General features: G+C 43.8%; 1 long non-coding RNA gene across 1 annotated transcript; it reads right to left on the reverse strand.

The window, feature by feature from the left end:
* Window positions 1-930: 930 nt before the first annotated feature.
* Window positions 931-3,561, reverse strand: LOC121031480 (uncharacterized). Its single transcript, XR_005790720.1, has 3 exons — window positions 3,467-3,561; window positions 1,719-1,867; window positions 931-1,030 (listed from the first exon to the last, which is right to left on the reverse strand). It is a non-coding gene; the product is annotated as an uncharacterized LOC121031480 (long non-coding RNA).
* Window positions 3,562-10,861: the final 7,300 nt, after the last annotated feature.

A 10,861-nucleotide genomic window follows, 5' to 3' on the forward strand; every position in this document is an offset into this window, starting at 1 on the left:
TCAAGTGAAGACAAATATGCAGAAAATCAGAAACAATTTGGAAACAGAAGAATAATGGGATTGTGGTGACGTCAAAGCTGTATCACACATCAAATAATGTTACAAAGCTGGAATAATTAAAAATAGTACTAGCAAATGTAGAACAAGAGAGACTATGGAGGAGAAGAGAGAAGACAGAAATAGAAGCAAATTCTGAATGGGAAATTACTATACCACAAAGGTAATTTGTATCAAGTAGAAGACAATGGATCAGCAGATAATGTTGGGGCAATTGACCAGCCATTTGAAAAAAAACCTGACCCTTAACCTTACTCCCTAGATCAAAGTAATCCCAAGAGGTAGCCTGAAAATATTAAAATTTAAACATAATAGAAAATTTCAGGACTTTGAAAAAACAATTTTGGCATGAATCAAGACTTTCTAAGCATGACTCAAATTTCAAATTTCAGGCAAAATGATAAGTAAGCAATAAATAAGAGCACATCAAAGCAAACATTTCTACATGGGGAAAACACCATTAAAAAGCCAAATGCAAATGCCAAAATGGAATAAAAAGATTCAAAAACAGGGAAAATGTAACTTTAAAATATAGAGCTTTTTAAAATCAGTAAGTAGATTAACTCGCCAAAAGAAAATTGCACCAATAATAGCTAATATTAATCAACTATTTGCTATGTTCTAGCTGTTAGGGTCAGGCGTAAGGTAGGGTAAAGATAGGAGTCAGAGGCTAAAAAATTTTAGCAGTCAAAGGCTGTATTTGGGAACTAAGGTCTCAGGCGAGGTTCTGTGACTCAGGGAGAGAGAGAGAGGAGTCAGGGAAGTCGCCCCCAGGTGTGGTGGGGTGGGGTTTTTAAGTTCCGGGTTTAGGTCTGGGTGGGCCTTTTTTTGTGTCAGGTCGTGCTGTTGCTCGGCGCTTTTCATTGGGTTGACCTAGCAAGATGGCCGTCCCCTCTACTGTGGTTCCAAGGACATCCTAACATTCTAACCTCTTATTGGTGATAATGGGCGATGGATCTGATCTGGCTGCTTCCTGCGGGTATAAGGGCGACTTCATGGTATGTGGGGTCTGAGGTTGGAATGTGGGAATATGGCTGGACCACCTGGGAAACTTCATGAATTCATTTTTGTACAAAATGGAGAAAACAAGGTAAGAGCATAAGTATTATACAGATAGCAACTAGTGGGGTGACTATGGTGAGGAGCCAAGTTAGGAGGGGTGATTGCCACCAGGAGGTTAGGGGGTCTGAGGATCCTGGGCAGGTGGATAGAGTTTTTTGGATTTCCTTTAGGTGTTCTATATTGGTTTCCACTAAGGCCTGATTCATTGAGGTAGTAGCAACATTCCTCCCTCAGGAACAGGCATGTTCCCCCTTTTTCTGCTGTCAGGAGATCTAGGGCTCGTCGGTTTCGTAGAGTGACCTGTGCTAGGGAGTTGATCTGCCTTTGTAAGGCAGATAGGGAGGTGGCTGAGGCTTCTAATTTATTGAGGATGTCTCGGCCCAACGGGGGACGGGGCAGGAGGGGATGACTAAGAAGGAGTGGGAGAAGTGGAAGCCATCCAGGCAGCAGGTGAGTACCGGTGTGCATGGGGGAACGGAGGGGGTGCCATTTATGCCCATGACCGAAACGGAGGACGGCGTGGTGGGGCCGGAATAGCTCGGCAGGACGGAATAGGTAGCCCCCGTGTCCAACAGAAAGGAGGTGGACTTATCCACTACCTGGAGTTTTACCCTGGGCTCAGCATGGGTCACCGGAGTTACTGAGTCTGGGACTCGTCACTTGTCATCCTCCATCTCCAGCAGTTGGAAGGCAGAGTCCAATCGGGGTGAAGCCTCGCCACGTGGGGGCGTTGCAAATCTGTCGTCCCCTGGGTAAGGACAATCGGATTTCCAATGGCCCATTTGCCGGCACAATGGGCATGGACTAGTAGGCTTTTTGGGATGGGGACACTGAGGAGACCAATGGCCTTCTTGGCCACATTTAAAGCATGGCCCCGGAGGGGGCCGTGGTCCGGAGGGCTTTATTGTGGCTGGCCTCAGGGTCAGCCTCTTGGTCATCCAAGACCAAGGCTTGGGTCTGTAATGGTACCTTTTGTTGGAGACCGGCCTGTCGCCGTTGTTCTTGAGCTTCCTCTCGGCCATTAAAAACTTTAAAAGCCATCTTTACCAGGTCGGCCATAGGGGTTTGAGGACCATCTTCGGCCTTTTTTAGTTTTTTTTGAATATCAGGGGCTGATTGGGAAATAAAATAGGTGGCCAATACTGTGGCCCCGGCGGGGGGTGGTAGGGTCTAGTCTGGTATACTGGGTAAGTGCCTCTGTGAGCCGGCTGAGGAAGGCTGCGGGGTTTTCATCGGGGTCCTGCATATTTCTTGAAGTTTGTTAAAATTTACTGATTTGTTTGAGGTTGCCCTCATGCCTGCTAGTAGGCACTGGATCATCTGGTCCCAGTGCCGGTGACCATTGCCTGCATGTTGGTAGTTCCAGTTGGGGTTGGCCGCCAGGACAGCATCAGCCCCTACAGGCATAGTGGGGTCGGTCATATGGGTTTGGTCTGCATGTTCCCTGGCTGCGGCCTGGATTCGCTCCCTCTCCTCAGGGGTGAGGGTAGAGGTGAGGATTACATGGATGTCATGCCTTGTGAGACTGTAGGCTTGGGCAAGGTATTGGAATTCCTTAGTGTATTGGGTGGGGTCAGCCGAGAATGACCCTAGCTGCTTTTCAATGGCGGATAAGTCTTGGAGGGAGAAGGGGACGTGAACGCAAACTAGGCCTTCAGGTCCTGCCACCTAGGAGAAGGTAAGATGGCCGCTGGGGTCTGTTTGCTGGGAGGGGCCTGAGCACGAGTTCGGGATGATATGGGAGGCCAGGGCGGGACAGCTGGGGGTTGGGAGTACGGAGGGGGGCGAGGGCCGGTGGGCGGCGTGGCTAGATCCTTTAAGGGGTTGGAGATCGGGGAAGTTGGTGAGGTGGGGTTGTGGGCGGGCAAGGAGCACGCATGCAGAGGGGCAGGAGGACCATAGGTTGGGGCGAGACCTGAGATCCCAAAAGGCCATGACATAGGGTATTTCTCCCCATTTTCCCAGCTGATAGCAGAAATTGTCCAGATCAGTTAAGATTTGGTATTGTGAAGACCCCTCCGGAGGCCATTGAGGATCATTATCTAATTTGTACCGAGGCCAGACTACAGTGCAAAGGCGGATGAGTCGGTTACCACGAAGTTCGCCTTGTAAGCCCAGGAGCCAGAAGTTTTTTAACAGACATTGGGCGGGGGGATAAGAGACCGAAGAGTTTTAGACTCGTTACTCGCCATTGGCGTGGCAGGGCGAGGCGTCCCTCGCGCTGCAATAAGGGCCTATTGGCGTGCGGGCCTTGAGGCGTGCGGAGGAATGGAGACTGACTTTCGAGACGTCTCTCGTGGGTGTCAGCCGTGGTTGGAGGAGGGAAGGAGGGGTCTCTCCTACTTACCGGCTCCTGTAGGCGCTTGAGAGTAGGGTGGTTGGCCTCTGGCTTGGCAAGGAGGGAGCTCAGCCAAGGGAGGCGAGCTACTACCTCCCCCTGGGGTTTCAGCACCAAATGTTAGGGTCAGGCGTAAGGCAAGGTAAAGATAGGAGTCAGAGGCTAAAAAATTTTAGCAGTGGAAGGCTGTATTTGGGAACTAAGGTCTCGGGCGAGGTTCCGTGACGAGAGAGAGAGAGAGAGAGAGAGAGAGAGAGAGAGAGAGGAGTCAGGGAAGTCGCCCCCAGGTGTGGTGGGGTGGGGCTTTTAAGCTGCAGCGGTTCCGGGTTTAGGTCCAGGTGGGCCTTTTTCGCATCAGGTCGTGCTGTCGCTCGGTGATTGGTTGACCTCCAATTCGTTCTGGCAGCTACTAGGGGCTTTTCATTGGGTTGCCCTGGCAAGATGGCCGTCCCCTCTACTGTGGTTCCAAGGACATCCTAACACTAGCCATTATTTGATTTTATATGTTTATAACTGTATAAACATATATGTAATCTATTTATATCAATGCATATGATACAGCAATTCTAGAAGGTATGACTATTGTTTCTCCATTTTTCAGTTGAGAAAACTAAGTAACAGAGTCAGTAAGAAACGTGTTCAAAATCTCACAGCAAATAAAGCATACACCTGGAGTTTGATTCCTGTTGTTCTGAGTTCAGAAGGAACAAATTTTGAATAGAGTTTTCAAAGTCAGACATGCGAACAGATTTTAAAATTATTTTGAAAATCCCCGTTTCACTAATAATAGAGCAATTAAAGATGGTACTCTGAATTAGCATTTTTCACTTATTAAATTAAGAAAGATAAAACAGTTTAGTTATATAAGGTGCTGGCAAGGGAATGGAGAAACAGATGCTGATACATTGTAACTATGTAAATTACTACTGCTTATTTAAAGGCGTCTTGGCAATACTTACTAAATGAAAGATGCATGGATTTTTTTTCGTAGCTTTATAACTTTCAATAATTTTTATTGATATACTGGATCATGCTGGCAAACCTCTTTGAGGAAATTCATTTCAGCAAAATCTGTGACAGTAAAAGACTGGAAATCATCTAAACTTGCAAAAATACAAAACTGCTTAAGTAAAATATGATTTGTCTGTGCAAGGGTATGCTACGTAGCCATTTTGCATGGGAGAAAATGCTGGAAGCCGAGCTATCCAACCAGCCTGATGGCAGGGCCCAGGCGGTGGACGGATCGGGACTGCAGGGCGGCCCAACGGACAGTGAAGCTTCTTGTATTCCTGCTTTTATGTAATTTGGCCTTAATAAAAGTACCTGGGGAGTTGTCTGTTGGGGAATTGCCCTCGACAGGCCTCCTGGGAAAAGAGCCATTGGGGAAAGAAATAAGGTTCCACAAGGAAATTGTGCAGCCCTACATTTAGCCTTTGCCACCCCCTATGAAGACTCCTCTACCTAAAGGAAGGATAGCGTCATGTTTCCCAGCCAAGGAAGGAACAAATGGATTTGAAAGCCCCACTCTGGTAACTAAGGAGTGTATCTATGGGCACAGGTCACTCCAACCCCTAGGCCCACTTGGCCCCCAGGAGGCATTCCAGATGATGATTGAACCTAGTCAGTTAAGTTACAGAATGGTTCATTAGTTCCTAGGTGCATTGTCTCTCTGAGAATGTATAAGGTATGGGTTTCTAAGGCCCTCTTGGCCCCCTCCTGGAACCTCAGACAGAGGCGAACACTTTTGTTCTTCAAACCATGAATGGTTCAGGGAAACAACTAAGAGGTCATGTCCCTGCAACTGTTCCACTTGAGGTGTTGAGAGATAAATGACCTTTCATGAAAACAGCAAAGCAGATGCTTTATAGATTGTAGATAAACATAGATACATAATGAGAGAAGTTAATCAATAAGCAAAGGGCAAGAGGGAACATTACAAGAAAACAATCATGTTATTCCTTAATGGGTGATTACACAAAGGAACAATTTTAGAATTAGGCAATGCCAGAAAACATAGATGACACACACTATAAGGAAATTGCTAGCAAATATAATGCCATGTTTGCCACAATAAAGCGGGCAGTCCAACACATTCCTGTTGTCTGTGTCCATTTTTATTTTTGTTTTAGTTTATTTTCACTTTTTCGCCCACGCTGTTCATCCTTCGGGAACCCCTGGACCTGCTGGAGCTGGACTCCGGCAGGAAAATAAACAAAGCAGGGCATGGAGTGTATACGTTTTTCTAAAAATAGTGAATGCATGTGTATCATAGGAATACCCACCTGTATGGATGAACTGTGGTACTGAAAGATAAGTGAGGAAGGAAGACTTACTCTTACTGTATGTTATTTGCTTATATAAAATGTGCTGTACATAAATAATAGTTACTCTCTCCCAACACACACACAGTGACTTTCTGATCCCTTTGAGGTCTAGAACTGGAGAGGTCTTTTTTCCCCATGTTACGCTTTTCCTTCCCACCCTCCAAAGATCTATCATGTTTGTGACCGTGAATTTTGGTCACACCTGGTCCCTGTAGCTAGGCATAAAATTATTTGAAGACATGGATTTCTTATATTCCCTATTTCCTTCCATTCAGTGGGGTTTCCAGATGAAGCTACACCCTATTTGATCTCCCTCTTTTAGAGCTCTAGTCCTTTTAAAGTGTCACCTGCTGAGTTTCTTGTGTATGTTAAAGAGAAACACAATCTGTTACACGTAGGACCAACTCTTTTATAACCTCTGGTACCAGTTTAGCTTTAAAGGCCATTCAAGAAACAATGAAACAATTAAAAGTGTAAACAAGAGGAGCGTCTTGAGTGGTTCAGTTGGTCAAGCCACTGGATTCTTGGTTTCAGCTCAGGTCACATTCTCACAGTTCCTGAGTTCAAGCCCTGAGTTGGGCTCCGTGTTGACAGCCTGGAGCCTGCTCCGGATTCTCTCTCAGCCTCTCTCTCTGTCCCTCCCCAACTCTTGTGTGCCCACGCACACGCTCTCTCTCTCACTTTCAAAATAAATAAAAATAAACATTAAAAAATCTTTTAAAAGTGTAAATAAGAGATGGCTTTTCTGACTATAACTTTGAACCTCAGAGACACTATGCCCGTTGAATATAATCTTTCCGTCAATCTTTTCTTTGTAGGGCAGTATGAGGCGGGTACTGTGAGACTCTGTCTGTGACCAGGAGGCGGCGGTGGTTCCATTCTTCTCATTTCCTGAATTCTTGAAACTTCAAAAGCATGAAACTGAGTTTTGATTGGCTAAGCCACCAACAGAAAGGCTCTCTCCTGCATCAGAGAACAAGAGCCAAGACCCAGAGACAGCACCTCAGAGAAGATTTGGAATCGTTACGGATTGTACCAAGACTCAGATAGATGTCAGGATGGGGAACGTGCTGGAGTGTGCATTCATAGTTTTGTGGCTTCAGCTTGGCTGTAAGTTGGAGGGCAAGAGGCGAGAACCACAGGGACACGTTTATCCAAAGCCGGGGGGAAGCGATAGGGGTTCAGTCTCAGCTCACACAGGTGTCTTGTCGGAATTTTTCACAACTACTGTACCAAAGGCGTTGCATCACTTCTGATTTTGTTTTCCTGAACAGGGTTGTGTGGAGAAGACCGGGTGAAGCAGAGCCCTCAGACCTTGAGACTTCGGGAGGGAGACAGTGTCAGCCTCAACTGCAGTTACATGGTCAGCTTATTTACAGGGCTCCAGTGGCTTAGGCAGAATCCTGGGAAAGGCCCTGAACTCCTCTTCCTCCTGTATTCAGTTAGCGAGGAAAAGCAGAAAGAAAGATTAAAAGCCACAGTATTAAAGCAGGGAAGTTCTCTGCACATCACAGCCTCTAAACCTGAAGATTCAGCCACTTACCTTTGTGCTGTGGAGACACCGTGCTCCCAGGCACCTGCAGCCTGAACCAGAAACCTGCAGTTGAGCTCTGGACATCAACAACATCTCTGTTGGTTTTCTTCCTCGAAGAAGTACCTACTTAGAACTCACAGCCTTTCCAAGTGGTCCTATGGAGAACAAAATCTCTTGATGTAGCCAGATGGCACAGATGACTGTTAATTCTGTCCTGGTAACCTGGACAGTCCCCTTTGTGTGTTCCTGGGTCTGTCTGCTCTTTATAACAGCCTGAAGCTTCCCTCACATGGATACAGAAGGGACAGCTGTGATATGGCTGGCCTTGGTTTCCAGTCTTGGGTCACTTGAAAAGAACCTGCCCAGGAATACACACTCTTCCCCCAAATTAAAAAAAAAAAAGTTTTATATTCTCTTATAATAATTTGGTCAATATTAGTGAATCTTTTCCTTTTAGTTTCTTTAAGTTTATTTATTGAGAGATAGAGAGAGAGTGAGAGAGGGAAAGTGCATGTGTATGAGCAGGGGAGGGGCAGAGAGAGGGAGAGAGAATCCCAAACAGGCTCCTCAATGGCAGCACTGGGCCCCACGCGGAGCTCAAACTCCAGGACCCTGAGATCATGAGCCAAAATCAAAAGTCAGGCATTCAACTGACTGAACCACCCAGGCGCCCCATATCTTTCCCATTTTAATATAGTTTTCTTGAAGGCCACATCTCCACCAGCCACATTTCTACATTCCTCTTCTTAATAACCAACTTAATGGAAAGAATTGTTCGTACTGACTACGTCCATTTCCTCAATTCCAATTCTTCACCTCCACTTGAATCTGGCCTCTATTAGCATCACTCCAAGAGAAACTCTTGCTTTCATGTCCATGGCTTTGGTGTTGATAAAACCAGTGGTTGGTTTCCAGTCCTCATCTTGTCTGAAATTCTCAGCAGTCTCTCTTCCCTTATTTTAAAAATAAGTGTTATTTTTTTAAACAAAATCATACTTCATATATTTACGAAATCAAAAGCACTCCTCCACATACTTCAGTCCTGCCTCCTTGATGGACCTTTTAATTCTCAAGGGCTGGTACTGACATTTACTTCAATATTTTTAAATGCTGTTACTTTGTTCTCTCTCTCTCTCTCTCTCTCTCTCTCTCTCTCTCTCTCTCTCTGTAATTGAGGTGTAACACATATAATAAAGTGCACAAAACTCCAACCTATAGCTCAAGGGGACTTTACACTTGTTTATATCTATGTAATACCATCCAGATCTACATATCAAACATTGCTGTTACTCCAGAAGATTTTCACCTGCCCTTTGCAAATTCAACAGCCCTTCTTCCTACTCTCTGCCCTGGGTAACCACTATTCTGATTTCTGTCATCTATTCCTGAACTTCACATGACTCGAATCATACAGCATCATGCAGTATATGTTCTCAAATCTGGTTTCCTTCACTCAACATAATGTTTTTGCAATTCATTGATGTTGCCCTGCGTGCCCAGTTGTTTGTTCTTTCTTATTGATGGGTAGCTTCTTTGGATGAATATACAACAATGTATTTATCCATTCTCCTTGAAATAGACATTCGGGTTGTTTGGACTGTTTATACTTTGGTGCCATTATGAAAAAGTCTGCTAGAAATATTCATTTATTTTTTTAATTTTTAAGTTTTCTTTGTTTTAGAGAGAGAAATAGAGTGAGTGGGGGAGAGGGCAGAAGGAGAATCTTAAGCAGGCTCCATGCTCAGCCTGCAGCCCGATGTGGGACTCGATCCCATGACCCTGGGATTGTGACCTGAGCCAAAATCAATACTCGGATGCTCAACCGACTGAGCCACCCAGGCACCCCTAGAAATACTCATTTAAATGTCTTTTGGTGGACATATGAACTTATTATTTTTGTGTAATTCCACTGGAATGGACTTACTGGGTCATAGAGTAGGCATATAATTAGCTTTAGTGTTGGCAAACATTTTTCCAAAGGATTGAAGCAACTTAAAATCTTATGAGTGAAGTATGAAGTATGAAAGTTCTAGGTTCTCCATATTCTCACCAAGAAGTGGTATGAGTTTTCTTTATATGTTTAATTTAAGTCATTCTGGTGATATTTAGTGATATCTCATAAAAATGTGGTTTTAATTTGCTTTTCCTGAAGAATGATGCTAAGCACTTTTTATATGCTCATTGGCCATCTGGATGTTCTTTCTGTCCAGTATCTATTCAAGTCTTCTGCTCATTTTTATGTTTATTATCCATGTACATGCATTTTTTATATAGTCTGGCTATGAGCTCCTGTCAAAATTACATAACCTTGGATTCTCTCCTAATTCACTGCTTGATTATTCACTTTCATAATGATGTCCTTTAATGTACAGAAGTTCCTAATTTCAATAAAGTCCAGCTAATCATTTTTTCCTATATTGGTTAGTATTTTTTTGTGTGTGCCCTGTTGAAAAATTTTTGCCTATTTCAAGGCATGGCCATTTTTTTAAGTTTATTTATTTATTTTGAGAGACAGAGAGAGAGAGAGAGAGAGAGAGAGAGAGAGAGAGAGAAGGACTGGGGGAGGGGCAGAGACAAAGGGAGACAGAGGATCTGAGGTGGGTTCTGTGCTGACACCAGAGAGCCTGATGTGGGGCTCAAACTCACGAACTGTGAGATCATGATCCTAGCTGAAGTCAGAGGCTTAATCGACTGAGCCACCCAGGTGCCCCTGGACATGTTTTTTTCATTTAGGTGCCTATTCCAACTCAAATCAATATTTGTAATAATATGCAATAGGTGTCAAGGTTCCTATTGCTTCATAACCATTAAGTGAAAAGATCATCCTTTCTCTTAATAGAACTGCAGTCACATTTTTGTCACATATCAAGCGACCATACATGTTTAGGTCTATTCCTGCACTGTCTATCATCATTCCACCTATATGATAATGTGTTTATTAGTGTAGTTTTATGGGAAGATTTGAAGCTCGTTGAAGCTCGTTGAAGATGACACAACGTCATCTTTGTTCTTTGTTCTTCTCCACATTATTTTATCTATTCTGGGTCCTTTGCAATTCCATACAAACTTTAGAATCAATTCCTATATTCTAACTCCTTTTCAATTTCCACAAAATTTCTGTTGCAATTTTGGTTGGTATTGCATTAAATTCTATGAGATCAATTTGGGAAGAATTGATATCTTAGCCATATTGAGTTTCATGTCATAAATATAGACTATCTATTTTGGTCAACTTCAATTTCTCTAAGCAATGGTTTTAATTTTTAATGCCGTGATCTTGCACTTCCTATGTCAGATTTACACTCAGGTGTAAGAGATTCCATGCAGTTTAAAAAATTTTATCTTCCAATTGTTGCTAATGTATAGAAATACAGCTGGTTTTTATGCATTGACCCTAGATTCACTGAACTTGCTAAATGAAGTAGTTAATTCTAATCATTTCTGAATTTGTTTGGATTTTCTACATCCATAATCATGCTGCCTCCAAGAAGAAAGTTTTCTTTCTTTCTTTCTTTCTTTCTTTCTTTCTTTCTTTCTTTCTTTCTT

Source organism: Herpailurus yagouaroundi, unplaced genomic scaffold (assembly GCF_014898765.1).
Source record: "Herpailurus yagouaroundi ecotype Mexico unplaced genomic scaffold, PumYag 141, whole genome shotgun sequence".
In the NCBI taxonomy this organism is placed as follows: domain Eukaryota; kingdom Metazoa; phylum Chordata; class Mammalia; order Carnivora; family Felidae; genus Herpailurus; species Herpailurus yagouaroundi.